The following is a 16,313-nucleotide window of genomic DNA, read 5'->3' as shown; positions in this document are numbered from 1 at the left end:
TGGGGTAGCTAAACGCGCACACACAGAGTCACAATTGCGCACCCCCAACCCCCCTTCCTCCCCCCCCCCCTTATCACCGTGATGCACAACAGATGAATGGCATCGTTAGAGACAAAGCACTTTGTCTTGAAGCTCAACGACGAGAAAAAAAGACCAGGCATGCAGAAGATGTGCATTTGAAGCTAAATGGATTTACCTCTCGGCTAATAACGCTTTACGGGCAATTGCTTATTTGCGGTAAAGTAATACAGATGTGGGATGCAATGACACGCGATATCCTCAATCGCTTTGCTAAGCTTCGTGTTCGAGGAGGACGCTACCGCCGCAGTGCTGTGAGAGTGTCACCGGCGCACTGGGCTTGCAAATTCAAAGGTCGCCGGCTCAATCCGATCTCGCAGGAGCGCCACTTTAAACAATGGGAACGAGTCGTTGTTGTTGCTGTTATTGTTGTTATTCGGTTGAACACGTAGGCTTTCGAGCAAGTAGCTCGATGATGCTGGATGTAATTACCAGCGAAGCGTCTTACTACTCAAATTGTAAATGTTGTGGACTTACTCTCCAACAGACCGGTGGGCTGAAGTCGTAACTAATTGGGGGTTCGTTTACGTGACAAATCCCTGACTAATTGGCTGCGTCGTGTGGTGGAGGGTTACGACACAACATTTACACTTCCGCGATCGAACCCAAAAACAACCTTGATTTTGAATAATTGCTTTATATTTGGGACATACCTGCAGTTCATCAATCGGAATGCCACGTGTGGTGGTCTAAAGTGTGGGTACACCAACTCCAAACATCTTCCCAAGACGTTCGTCAAGCGCTTGAAGTGTGGGGGAGGGGGGGGGACGACCTCTCGGGTGCTCCTCAGTGAAGGCCGTGAGTGAGAACGTCATTTTCAGGACTGCACCTTTATACTCCTTATATAAACAAAGATCCCCCGTATAGCCTTCACAGATTGCTGGGGCAAGTGCTGTTAGTGAGCACCTATGAAGGCCGGCACGGCGCACGAGGAGGCGGACAGCCAGCAACCACGCCCGGCCGCCTTTGTCTCCCGAGTGGCGATGTTTACACATTTCACGTTGGTACTCATTTGAGGCTGTGTTGACCTAGGGGAAGGCCAGCACCCGCGTAGATATAATCGTCACTGTTGTTGGCCATGAGCGGGTATAACAAAGACACATATCCCCCATGTAGCCTATGAAGGCTGGCGCGGCACACGAGGGGATGGTTTGCCAGCACCACGCCCGGCCGCCTTTGTCTCCCCAGTGGCGATGTTTACTACACACCGCACCAGGTACTCATTTGAGGCTGAATCGACCAAGGGGAGGCCCAGGACCGGTTCAGATTAATCGCCACTGGTGTTGACCGTGAGCGGGAATCGAACCCGGGTTGCCAGGTTCGTAGCGCAGCGTAGCGCGCTAACCGCTGCACCACCGCTCCCCACAGAGCACGCACACGCTTACCACGCACGGACACTGTTGTTCTCTTGTTGTTTCATCAGCCCTGACATTCGCCGTCATCGACAGCCCTCTCCATTGTGTTTACTCCGACTTATTGCGTGACCTGCGTGCGTTTCGGCTGCATCCGGAACATAATGACAACAACAATAACAACGACAACATCTCAGGAGCGTAACAAGCGTGTGGCAGGCAGGGGGTGCCTTGCCACCCTCCTCCCTGTGGCCAAAGCTACGAGTTGGGGCTCCCTTGACAACCACAATGAGAGACGTTCTCAACAGTTTAAGTATTGGAAGTAATGCCGTTTTTTTACCGTAAAGAAACGTAATTTGCTTTGAATGACAGTCGCTGGAGTGAAAGAACATTGGACGTGGAATTCCTTTTCTGGTATTCATTTAATTGGATACGCTTCAATTAGTTTACAAAGAGGTACCTACGGAGCTGTGAGTGGCTGCATATTGCGAAGACGGAGGGCCCCTACAGCGTTAAATGTTCGAGACCGTGAACGTCACGACGATGTGGAGTAGGGCAAGAGAGGAGTCGCCGACATAGAACAGCCTCCAGGTTGCGGCCGTGCTGTGAGACAAAATCAACTATTGGGGCCCCACCTGACCGATTGTCTCACCCCCTGAGCTGACGACCCCACCGTCGTCTGCGCTCCTTCAACAGAGAAGGAATAGCGACACGACACGAACTCTGTCTCTCTCTCTCTCTCTCGTTCTGTCTCTCTGCTCTGGAACCCTCTGGTCGTGGCCAGCAACAGACCGGCACATTGGAAGTGCAGCTCCTGAACGCATTGTTGTCATACGAAAGACGAACGACTCCTTTGCTCTGCCAATCACGAGTTCGGTCCCCGCTTCGGGGTAGGGCTGTTACCACCCTATCCCCCCCCCTCCAATTCAACACGATTCGTTTCGTGCGCACTGCCACTTATTTACTGAGGTGCAGCAGACGACTGTGGCGGGGGGAGGTGGGGGGAGTGTGGCGGGGAGGCCAAAACAAAGTAAGCGTGGGAGAGATGCGTGCTTGGGATATTCTCCTGTTGGTAAAGAGTGGCGAGTCTGATGGCCAAAACGCACGCGCGTTTTCGCGTCGAGCGTGGTGACTGTGCGAGCCTCGGGGTGGCTACGGGAATTGCCGGGGAAATACCTGCCGGAGAATGGGAAATACTGCCGGAGAATGGGAAATACTGCCGGAGAATGAGAAATACGGCCGGAGAATGGAAAATGCTGCCGGAGAATGGAAAATACTGCCGGAGAATGGAAAATACTGCCGGAGAATGGGAAATACTGCCGGAGAATGGGAAATACGGCCGGAGAATGGGAAATACTGCCGGAGAATGGAAAATACTGCCGGAGAATGAGAAATACGGCCGGAGAATGGAAAATACTGCCGGAGAATGAGAAATAGTGCCGGAGAATGGGAAATACTGCCGGAGAATGGGAAATACTGCCGGAGAATGGAAAATGCTGCCGGAGAATGGAAAATACTGCCGGAGAATGGGAAATACTGCTGGAGAATGGGAAATACTGCCGGAGAATGGGAAATACTGCCGGAGAATGAGAAATACGGCCGGAGAATGAGAAATACGGCCGGAGAATGGGAAATGCTGCCGGAGAATGAGAAATACTGCCGGAGAATGGAAAATGCTGCCGGAGAATGGAAAATACTGCCGGAGAATGGAAAATACTGCCGGAGAATGGGAAATACTGCCGGAGAATGGGAAATACTGCCGGAGAATGAGAAATACGGCCGGAGAATGAGAAATACTGCCGGAGAATGAGAAATACTGCCGGAGAATGTGAAATACTGCCGGAGAATGAGAAATACGGCCGGAGAATGGGAAATGCTGCCGGAGAATGAGAAATACTGCCGGAGAATGGAAAATGCTGCCGGAGAATGGAAAATACTGCCGGAGAATGGAAAATACTGCCGGAGAATGGGAAATACTGCCGGAGAATGGGAAATACTGCCGGAGAATGAGAAATACGGCCGGAGAATGAGAAATACTGCCGGAGAATGAGAAATACTGCCGGAGAATGTGAAATACTGCCGGAGAATGGAAAATACTGCCGGAGAATGGAAAATACTGCCGGAGAATGGAAAATACTGCCGGAGAATGGGAAATACTGCCGGCGAATGGGAAATACTGCCGGAGAATGGAAAATACTGCGGGAGAATGGAAAATACTGCCGGAGAATGGGAAATACTGCGGGAGAATGGGAAATACTGCCGGAGAATGAGAAATACGGCCGGAGAATGGAAAATGCTGCCGGAGAATGAGAAATACTGCCGGAGAATGGAAAATGCTGCCGGAGAATGGAAAATACTGCCGGAGAATGGAAAATACTGCCGGAGAATGGAAAATACTGCCGGAGAATGAGAAATACTGCCGGAGAATGGAAAATACTGCCGGAGAATGGAAAATGCTGCCAGAGAATGGAAAATACTGCCGGAGAATGGAAAATACTGCCGGAGAATGGAAAATACTTCTGGAGAATGAGAAATACTGCCGGAGAATGTGAAATACTGCTGGAGAATGGAAAATACTGCCGGAGAATGGAAAATACTGCCGGAGAATGGAAAATACTGCCGGAGAATGAGAAATACTGCCGGAAAATTAGAAATACTGCCGGAGAATGAGAAATACTGCCGGAGAATGGGAAATACTGCCGGAGAATGGAAAATACTGCCGGAGAATGGAAAATACTGCCGGAGAATGTAAAATACTGCCGGAGAATGAGAAATACTGCCGGAGAATGAAAAAATACTGCCGGAGAATGAGAAATACTGCCGGAGAATGAGAAATACTGTCGGAGAATGGAAAATACTGCCGGAGAATGGAAAATACTGCCGGAGAATGAGAAATACTGCCGGAGAATGAGAAATACTGCCGGAGAATGGAAAATACTGCCGGAGAATGGAAAATACTGCCGGAGAATGAGAAATACTGCCGGAGAATGAGAAATACTGCCGGAAAATGAGAAATACTGCCGGAGAATGGAAAATACTGCCGGAGAATGGAAAATACTGCCGGAGAATGAGAAATACTGCCGGAGAATGAGAAATACTGCCGGAAAATGAGAAATACTGCCGGAGAATGGAAAATACTGCCGGAGAATGGAAAATACTGCCGGAGAATGGAAAATACTGCCGGAGAATGAAAAATACTGCCGGAGAATGAGAAATACTGCCGGAGAATGGAAAATGCTGCCAGAGAATGGAAAATACTGCCGGAGAATGGAAAATACTGCCGGAGAATGGAAAATACTTCTGGAGAATGAGAAATACTGCCGGAGAATGTGAAATACTGCTGGAGAATGGAAAATACTGCCGGAGAATGGAAAATACTGCCGGAGAATGGAAAATACTGCCGGAGAATGGAAAATACTGCCGGAGAATGAGAAATACTGCCGGAAAATGAGAAATACTGCCGGAGAATGAGAAATACTGCCGGAGAATGAGAAATACTGCCGGAGAATGGGAAATACTGCCGGAGAATGTAAAATACTGCCGGAGAATGGAAAATACTGCCGGAGAATATAAAATACTGCCGGAGAATGAGAAATACTGCCGGAGAATGAAAAAATACTGCCGGAGAATGAGAAATACTGCCGGAGAATGAGAAATACTGTCGGAGAATGGAAAATACTGCCGGAGAATGGAAAATACTGCCGGAGAATGAGAAATACTGCCGGAGAATGGAAAATACTGCCGGAGAATGGAAAATACTGCCGGAGAATGGAAAATACTGCCGGAGAATGAGAAATACTGCCGGAGAATGAGAAATACTGCCGGAGAAAGAGAAATACTGCCGGAGAATGGAAAATGCTGCCAGAGAATGGAAAATACTGCCGGAGAATGGAAAATACTGCCGGAGAATGGAAAATACTTCTGGAGAATGAGAAATACTGCCGGAGAATGTGAAATACTGCTGGAGAATGGAAATACTGCCGGAGAATGGAAAATACTGCCGGAGAATGGAAAATACTGCCGGAGAATGGAAAATACTGCCGGAGAATGAGAAATACTGCCGGAAAATGAGAAATACTGCCGGAGAATGAGAAATACTGCCGGAGAATGAGAAATACTGCCGGAGAATGGGAAATACTGCCGGAGAATGTAAAATACTGCCGGAGAATGGAAAATACTGCCGGAGAATGTAAAATACTGCCGGAGAATGAGAAATACTGCCGGAGAATGAAAAAATACTGCCGGAGAATGAGAAATACTGCCGGAGAATGAGAAATACTGTCGGAGAATGGAAAATACTGCCGGAGAATGGAAAATACTGCCGGAGAATGAGAAATACTGCCGGAGAATGGAAAATACTGCCGGAGAATGGAAAATACTGCCGGAGAATGGAAAATACTGCCGGAGAATGAGAAATACTGCCGGAGAATGAGAAATACTGCCGGAGAAAGAGAAATACTGCCGGAGAATGGAAAATGCTGCCAGAGAATGGAAAATACTGCCGGAGAATGGAAAATACTGCCGGAGAATGGAAAATACTTCTGGAGAATGAGAAATACTGCCGGAGAATGTGAAATACTGCTGGAGAATGGAAAATACTGCCGGAGAATGGAAAATACTGCCGGAGAATGGAAAATACTGCCGGAGAATGAGAAATACTGCCGGAGAATGAGAAATACTGCCGGAGAATGGAAAATACTGCCGGAGAATGAGAAATACTGCCGGAGAATGAGAAATACTGCCGGAGAATGGGAAATACTGCCGGAGAATGGAAAATACTGCCGGAGAATGGAAAATACTTCTGGAGAATGTAAAATACTGCCAGAGAATGAGAAATACTGCCGGAGAATGGAAAATGCTGCCAGAGAATGGAAAATACTGCCGGAGAATGGAAAATACTGCCGGAGAATGGAAAATACTTCTGGAGAATGAGAAATACTGCCGGAGAATGTGAAATACTGCCGGAGAATGGAAAATACTGCCGGAGAATGGAAAATACTGCCGGAGAATGAGAAATACTGCCGGAAAATGAGAAATACTGCCGGAGAATGAGAAATACTGCCGGAGAATAAGAAATACTGCCGGAGAATGGGAAATACTGCCGGAGAATGGAAAATACTGCCGGAGAATGGAAAATACTGCCGGAGAATGTAAAATACTGCCGGAGAATGAGAAATACTGCCGGAGAATGAAAAAATACTGCCGGAGAATGAGAAATACTGCCGGAGAATGAGAAATACTGTCGGAGAATGGAAAATACTGCCGGAGAATGGAAAATACTGCCGGAGAATGAGAAATACTGCCGGAGAATGGAAAATACTGCCGGAGAATGGAAAATACTGCCGGAGAATGGAAAATACTGCCGGAGAATGAGAAATACTGCCGGAGAATGAGAAATACTGCCGGAAAATGAGAAATACTGCCGGAGAATGGAAAATACTGCCGGAGAATGGAAAATACTGCCGGAGAATGAGAAATACTGCCGGAAAATGAGAAATACTGCCGGAGAATGAGAAATACTGCCGGAGAATAAGAAATACTGCCGGAGAATGGGAAATACTGCCGGAGAATGGAAAATACTGCCGGAGAATGGAAAATACTGCCGGAGAATGTAAAATACTGCCGGAGAATGAGAAATACTGTCGGAGAATGGAAAATACTGCCGGAGAATGGAAAATACTGCCGGAGAATGAGAAATACTGCCGGAGAATGAGAAATACTGCCGGAGAATGGAAAATACTGCCGAAGAATGGAAAATACTGCCGGAGAATGAGAAATACTGCCGGAGAATGAGAAATACTGCCGGAAAATGAGAAATACTGCCGGAGAATGGAAAATACTGCCGGAGAATGGAAAATACTGCCGGAGAATGGAAAATACTGCCGGAGAATGGAAAATACTTCTGGAGAATGAGAAATACTGCCGGAGAATGAGAAATACTGCCGGAGAATGGAAAATGCTGCCAGAGAATGGAAAATACTGCCGGAGAATGGAAAATACTGCCGGAGAATGGAAAATACTTCTGGAGAATGAGAAATACTGCCGGAGAATGTGAAATACTGCCGGAGAATGGAAAATACTGCCGGAGAATGGAAAATACTGCCGGAGAATGAGAAATACTGCCGGAAAATGAGAAATACTGCCGGAGAATGAGAAATACTGCCGGAGAATAAGAAATACTGCCGGAGAATGGGAAATACTGCCGGAGAATGGAAAATACTGCCGGAGAATGGAAAATACTGCCGGAGAATGTAAAATACTGCCGGAGAATGAGAAATACTGCCGGAGAATGAGAAATACTGTCGGAGAATGGAAAATACTGCCGGAGAATGGAAAATACTGCCGGAGAATGAGAAATACTGCCGGAGAATGAGAAATACTGCCGGAGAATGGAAAATACTGCCGAAGAATGGAAAATACTGCCGGAGAATGAGAAATACTGCCGGAGAATGAGAAATACTGCCGGAAAATGAGAAATACTGCCGGAGAATGGAAAATACTGCCGGAGAATGTAAAATACTGCCGGAGAATGAGAAATACTGCCGGAGAATGAGAAATACTGCCGGAAAATGAGAAATACTGCCGGAGAATGGAAAATACTGCCGGAGAATGGAAAATACTGCCGGAGAATGGAAAATACTGCCGGAGAATGGAAAATACTTCTGGAGAATGAGAAATACTGCCAGAGAATGAGAAATACTGCCGGAGAATGGAAAATGCTGCCAGAGAATGGAAAATACTGCCGGAGAATGGAAAATACTGCCGGAGAATGGAAAATACTTCTGGAGAATGAGAAATACTGCCGGAGAATGTGAAATACTGCCGGAGAATGGAAAATACTGCCGGAGAATGGAAAATACTGCCGGAGAATGAGAAATACTGCCGGAAAATGAGAAATACTGCCGGAGAATGAGAAATACTGCCGGAGAATAAGAAATACTGCCGGAGAATGGGAAATACTGCCGGAGAATGGAAAATACTGCCGGAGAATGGAAAATACTGCCGGAGAATGTAAAATACTGCCGGAGAATGAGAAATACTGCCGGAGAATGAAAAAATACTGCCGGAGAATGAGAAATACTGCCGGAGAATGAGAAATACTGTCGGAGAATGGAAAATACTGCCGGAGAATGGAAAATACTGCCGGAGAATGAGAAATACTGCCGGAGAATGGAAAATACTGCCGGAGAATGGAAAATACTGCCGGAGAATGGAAAATACTGCCGGAGAATGAGAAATACTGCCGGAGAATGAGAAATACTGCCGGAAAATGAGAAATACTGCCGGAGAATGGAAAATACTGCCGGAGAATGGAAAATACTGCCGGAGAATGAGAAATACTGCCGGAGAATGAGAAATACTGCCGGAAAATGAGAAATACTGCCGGAGAATGGAAAATACTGCCGGAGAATGGAAAATACTGCCGGAGAATGGAAAATACTTCTGGAGAATGAGAAATACTGCCGGAGAATGAGAAATACTGCCGGAGAATGGAAAATGCTGCCAGAGAATGGAAAATACTGCCGCAGAATGGAAAATACTGCCGGAGAATGGAAAATACTTCTGGAGAATGAGAAATACTGCCGGAGAATGTGAAATACTGCTGGAGAATGGAAAATACTGCCGGAGAATGGAAAATACTGCCGGAGAATGGAAAATACTGCCGGAGAATGAGAAATACTGCCAGAAAATGAGAAATACTGCCGGAGAATGAGAAATACTGCCGGAGAATGAGAAATACTGCCGGAGAATGGGAAATACTGCCGGAGAATGGAAAATACTGCCGGAGAATGGAAAATACTGCCGGAGAATGTAAAACACTGCCGGAGAATGAGAAATACTGCTGGAGAATGAAAAAATACTGCCGGAGAATGAGAAATACTGCCGGAGAATGAGAAATACTGTCGGAGAATGGAAAATACTGCCGGAGAATGGAAAATACTGCCGGAGAATGTAAAATACTGCCGGAGAATGAGAAATACTGCCGGAGAATGAAAAAATACTGCCGGAGAATGAGAAATACTGCCGGAGAATGAGAAATACTGTCGGAGAATGGAAAATACTGCCGGAGAATGGAAAATACTGCCGGAGAATGAGAAATACTGCCGGAGAATGAGAAATACTGCCGGAGAATGGAAAATACTGCCAGAGAATGGAAAATACTGCCGGAGAATGAGAAATACTGCCGGAGAATGAGAAATACTGCCGGAAAATGAGAAATACTGCCGGAGAATGGAAAATACTGCCGGAGAATGGAAAATACTGCCGGAGAATGAGAAATACTGCCGGAGAATGAGAAATACTGCCGGAAAATGAGAAATACTGCCGGAGAATGGAAAATACTGCCGGAGAATGGAAAATACTGCCGGAGAATGGAAAATACTGCCGGAGAATGGAAAATACTGCCGGAGAATGGAAAATACTGCCGGAGAATGAGAAATACTGCCGGAAAATGAGAAATACTGCCGGAGAATGAGAAATACTGCCGGAGAATAAGAAATACTGCCGGAGAATGGGAAATACTGCCGGAGAATGGAAAATACTGCCGGAGAATGGAAAATACTGCCGGAGAATGTAAAATACTGCCGGAGAATGAGAAATACTGCCGGAGAATGAGAAATACTGTCGGAGAATGGAAAATACTGCCGGAGAATGGAAAATACTGCCGGAGAATGAGAAATACTGCCGGAGAATGAGAAATACTGCCGGAGAATGGAAAATACTGCCGAAGAATGGAAAATACTGCCGGAGAATGAGAAATACTGCCGGAGAATGAGAAATACTGCCGGAAAATGAGAAATACTGCCGGAGAATGGAAAATACTGCCGGAGAATGTAAAATACTGCCGGAGAATGAGAAATACTGCCGGAGAATGAGAAATACTGCCGGAAAATGAGAAATACTGCCGGAGAATGGAAAATACTGCCGGAGAATGGAAAATACTGCCGGAGAATGGAAAATACTGCCGGAGAATGGAAAATACTTCTGGAGAATGAGAAATACTGCCAGAGAATGAGAAATACTGCCGGAGAATGGAAAATGCTGCCAGAGAATGGAAAATACTGCCGGAGAATGGAAAATACTGCCGGAGAATGGAAAATACTTCTGGAGAATGAGAAATACTGCCGGAGAATGTGAAATACTGCCGGAGAATGGAAAATACTGCCGGAGAATGGAAAATACTGCCGGAGAATGAGAAATACTGCCGGAAAATGAGAAATACTGCCGGAGAATGAGAAATACTGCCGGAGAATAAGAAATACTGCCGGAGAATGGGAAATACTGCCGGAGAATGGAAAATACTGCCGGAGAATGGAAAATACTGCCGGAGAATGTAAAATACTGCCGGAGAATGAGAAATACTGCCGGAGAATGAAAAAATACTGCCGGAGAATGAGAAATACTGCCGGAGAATGAGAAATACTGTCGGAGAATGGAAAATACTGCCGGAGAATGGAAAATACTGCCGGAGAATGAGAAATACTGCCGGAGAATGGAAAATACTGCCGGAGAATGGAAAATACTGCCGGAGAATGGAAAATACTGCCGGAGAATGAGAAATACTGCCGGAGAATGAGAAATACTGCCGGAAAATGAGAAATACTGCCGGAGAATGGAAAATACTGCCGGAGAATGGAAAATACTGCCGGAGAATGAGAAATACTGCCGGAGAATGAGAAATACTGCCGGAAAATGAGAAATACTGCCGGAGAATGGAAAATACTGCCGGAGAATGGAAAATACTGCCGGAGAATGGAAAATACTTCTGGAGAATGAGAAATACTGCCGGAGAATGAGAAATACTGCCGGAGAATGGAAAATGCTGCCAGAGAATGGAAAATACTGCCGCAGAATGGAAAATACTGCCGGAGAATGGAAAATACTTCTGGAGAATGAGAAATACTGCCGGAGAATGTGAAATACTGCTGGAGAATGGAAAATACTGCCGGAGAATGGAAAATACTGCCGGAGAATGGAAAATACTGCCGGAGAATGAGAAATACTGCCAGAAAATGAGAAATACTGCCGGAGAATGAGAAATACTGCCGGAGAATGAGAAATACTGCCGGAGAATGGGAAATACTGCCGGAGAATGGAAAATACTGCCGGAGAATGGAAAATACTGCCGGAGAATGTAAAACACTGCCGGAGAATGAGAAATACTGCTGGAGAATGAAAAAATACTGCCGGAGAATGAGAAATACTGCCGGAGAATGAGAAATACTGTCGGAGAATGGAAAATACTGCCGGAGAATGGAAAATACTGCCGGAGAATGTAAAATACTGCCGGAGAATGAGAAATACTGCCGGAGAATGAAAAAATACTGCCGGAGAATGAGAAATACTGCCGGAGAATGAGAAATACTGTCGGAGAATGGAAAATACTGCCGGAGAATGGAAAATACTGCCGGAGAATGAGAAATACTGCCGGAGAATGAGAAATACTGCCGGAGAATGGAAAATACTGCCAGAGAATGGAAAATACTGCCGGAGAATGAGAAATACTGCCGGAGAATGAGAAATACTGCCGGAAAATGAGAAATACTGCCGGAGAATGGAAAATACTGCCGGAGAATGGAAAATACTGCCGGAGAATGAGAAATACTGCCGGAGAATGAGAAATACTGCCGGAAAATGAGAAATACTGCCGGAGAATGGAAAATACTGCCGGAGAATGGAAAATACTGCCGGAGAATGGAAAATACTGCCGGAGAATGGAAAATACTGCCGGAGAATGAGAAATACTGCCGGAGAATGGAAAATGCTGCCAGAGAATGGAAAACACTGCCGGAGAATGGAAAATACTGCCGGAGAATGGAAAATACTTCTGGAGAATGAGAAATACTGCCGGAGAATGTGAAATACTGCTGGAGAATGGAAAATACTGCCGGAGAATGGAAAATACTGCCGGAGAATGGAAAATACTGCCGGAGAATGGAAAATACTGCCGGAGAATGAGAAATACTGCCGGAAAATGAGAAATACTGCCGGAGAATGAGAAATACTGCCTGAGAATGAGAAATACTGCCGGAGAATGGGAAACACTGCCGGAGAATGAGAAATACTGCTGGAGAATGAAAAAATACTGCCGGAGAATGAGAAATACTGCCGGAGAATGAGAAATACTGTCGGAGAATGGAAAATACTGCCGGAGAATGTAAAATACTGCCGGAGAATGTAAAATACTGCCGGAGAATGAGAAATACTGCCGGAGAATGAAAAAATACTGCCGGAGAATGAGAAATACTGCCGGAGAATGAGAAATACTGTCGGAGAATGGAAAATACTGCCGGAGAATGGAAAATACTGCCGGAGAATGAGAAATACTGCCGGAGAATGAGAAATACTGCCGGAGAATGGAAAATACTGCCAGAGAATGGAAAATACTGCCGGAGAATGAGAAATACTGCCGGAGAATGAGAAATACTGCCGGAAAATGAGAAATACTGCCGGAGAATGGAAAATACTGCCGGAGAATGGAAAATACTGCCGGAGAATGAGAAATACTGCCGGAGAATGAGAAATACTGCCGGAAAATGAGAAATACTGCCGGAGAATGGAAAATACTGCCGGAGAATGGAAAATACTGCCGGAGAATGGAAAATACTGCCGGAGAATGGAAAATACTGCCGGAGAATGAGAAATACTGCCGGAGAATGGAAAATGCTGCCAGAGAATGGAAAATACTGCCGGAGAATGGAAAATACTGCCGGAGAATGGAAAATACTTCTGGAGAATGAGAAATACTGCCGGAGAATGTGAAATACTGCTGGAGAATGGAAAATACTGCCGGAGAATGGAAAATACTGCCGGAGAATGGAAAATACTGCCGGAGAATGGAAAATACTGCCGGAGAATGAGAAATACTGCCGGAAAATGAGAAATACTGCCGGAGAATGAGAAATACTGCCGGAGAATGAGAAATACTGCCGGAGAATGTAAAATACTGCCGGAGAATGGAAAATACTGCCGGAGAATGTAAAATACTGCCGGAGAATGAGAAATACTGCCGGAGAATGAAAAAATACTGCCGGAGAATGAGAAATACTGCCGGAGAATGAGAAATACTGTCGGAGAATGGAAAATACTGCCGGAGAATGGAAAATACTGCCGGAGAATGAGAAATACTGCCGGAGAATGGAAAATACTGCCGGAGAATGGAAAATACTGCCGGAGAATGGAAAATACTGCCGGAGAATGAGAAATACTGCCGGAGAATGAGAAATACTGCCGGAGAATGAGAAATACTGCCGGAGAATGGAAAATGCTGCCAGAGAATGGAAAATACTGCCGGAGAATGGAAAATACTGCCGGAGAATGGAAAATACTTCTGGAGAATGAGAAATACTGCTGGAGAATGTGAAATACTGCTGGAGAATGGAAAATACTGCCGGAGAATGGAAAATACTGCCGGAGAATGGAAAATACTGCCGGAGAATGAGAAATACTTCCGGAGAATGAGAAATACTGCCGGAGAATGGAAAATACTGCCGGAGAATGAGAAATACTGCCGGAGAATGAGAAATACTGCCGGAGAATGGGAAATACTGCCGGAGAATGGAAAATACTGCCGGAGAATGTAAAATACTGCCGGAGAATGTAAAATACTGCCGGAGAATGAGAAATACTGCCGGAGAATGAAAAAATACTGCCGGAGAATGAAAAATACTGCCGGAGAATGAGAAATACTGTCGGAGAATGGAAAATACTGCCGGAGAATGGAAAATACTGCCGGAGAATGAGAAATACTGCCGGAGAATGAGAAATACTGCCGGAGAATGGAAAATACTGCCGAAGAATGGAAAATACTGCCGGAGAATGAGAAATACTGCCGGAGAATGAGAAATACTGCCGGAAAATGAGAAATACTGCCGGAGAATGGAAAATACTGCCGGAGAATGAGAAATACTGCCGGAGAATGAGAAATACTGCCGGAAAATGAGAAATACTGCCGGAGAATGGAAATACTGCCGGAGAATGGAAAATACTGCCGGAGAATGGAAAATACTGCCGGAGAATGGAAAATACTTCTGGAGAATGAGAAATACTGCCGGAGAATGAGAAATACTGCCGGAGAATGGAAAATGCTGCCAGAGAATGGAAAATACTGCCGGAGAATGGAAAATACTGCCGGAGAATGGAAAATACTTCTGGAGAATGAGAAATACTGCCGGAGAATGTGAAATACTGCCGGAGAATGGAAAATACTGCCGGAGAATGGAAAATACTGCCGGAGAATGAGAAATACTTCCGGAAAATGAGAAATACTGCCGGAGAATGAGAAATACTGCCGGAGAATGAGAAATACTGCCGGAGAATGGGAAATACTGCCGGAGAATGGAAAATACTGCCGGAGAATGGAAAATACTGCCGGAGAATGTAAAATACTGCCGGAGAATGAGAAATACTGCCGGAGAATGAAAAAATACTGCCGGAGAATGAGAAATACTGCCGGAGAATGATAAATACTGTCGGAGAATGCAAAATACTGCCGGAGAATGTAAAATACTGCCGGAGAATGAGAAATACTGCCGGAGAATGGAAAATACTGCCGGAGAATGGAAAATACTGCCGGAGAATGGAAAATACTGCCGGAGAATGAGAAATACTGCCGGAGAATGAGAAATACTGCCGGAAAATGAGAAATACTGCCGGAGAATGGAAAATACTGCCGGAGAATGGAAAATACTGCCGGAGAATGAGAAATACTGCCGGAGAATGAGAAATACTGCCGGAAAATGAGAAATACTGCCGGAGAATGGAAAATACTGCCGGAGAATGGAAAATACTTCTGGAGAATGAGAAATACTGCCGGAGAATGAGAAATACTGCCGGAGAATGGAAAATGCTGCCAGAGAATGGAAAATACTGCCGGAGAATGGAAAATACTGCCGGAGAATGGAAAATACTTCTGGAGAATGAGAAATACTGCCGGAGAATGTGAAATACTGCTGGAGAATGGAAAATACTGCCGGAGAATGGAAAATACTGCCGGAGAATGGAAAATACTGCCGGAGAATGAGAAATACTGCCAGAAAATGAGAAATACTGCCGGAGAATGAGAAATACTGCCGGAGAATGAGAAATACTGCCGGAGAATGGGAAATACTGCCGGAGAATGGAAAATACTGCCGGAGAATGTAAAATACTGCCGGAGAATGTAAAATACTGCCGGAGAATGAGAAATACTGCTGGAGAATGAAAAAATACTGCCGGAGAATGAGAAATACTGCTGGAGAATGAGAAATACTGTCGGAGAATGGAAAATACTGCCGGAGAATGGAAAATACTGCCGGAGAATGAGAAATACTGCCGGAGAATGAGAAATACTGCCGGAAAATGAGAAATACTGCCGGAGAATGGAAAATACCGCCGGAGAATGGGAAATGCTGCCGGAGAATGGAAAATACTGCCGGAGAATGTAAAATACTGCCGGAGAATGAGAAATACTGCCGGAGAATGAGAAATACTGCCGGAGAATGAGAAATACTGCCGGAGAATGAGAAATACTGCCGGAGAATGAGAAATACTGCCGGAGAATGGAAGATACTGCCGGAGAATGGAAAATACTGCCGGAGAATGGAAAATACTGCCGGAGAATGAGAAATACTGTCGGAGAATGGAAAATTCTGCCAGAGAATGGAAAATACTGCCGGAGAATGGAAAATGCTGCCAGAGAATGGAAAATACTGCCGGAGTATGGAAAATACTGCCGGAGAATGGGGAATACTGCTGGAGAATGGGAAATACTGCCGGAGAATGAGAAATACTACCGGAGAATGAGAAATACTGCCGGAGAATGAGAAATACTGCCGGAGAATGTGAAATACTGCCGGAGAATGGAAAATACTGCCCGAGAATGGAAAATACTGACGGAGAATG

Source organism: Petromyzon marinus, chromosome 13 (assembly GCF_048934315.1).
Source record: "Petromyzon marinus isolate PM22_M1 ecotype Great Lakes invasive population chromosome 13, UKy_Petmar_22M1.pri1.0, whole genome shotgun sequence".
In the NCBI taxonomy this organism is placed as follows: Eukaryota; Metazoa; Chordata; class Hyperoartia; order Petromyzontiformes; family Petromyzontidae; genus Petromyzon; species Petromyzon marinus.
Note: the sequence above shows the minus strand (reverse complement) of the source record.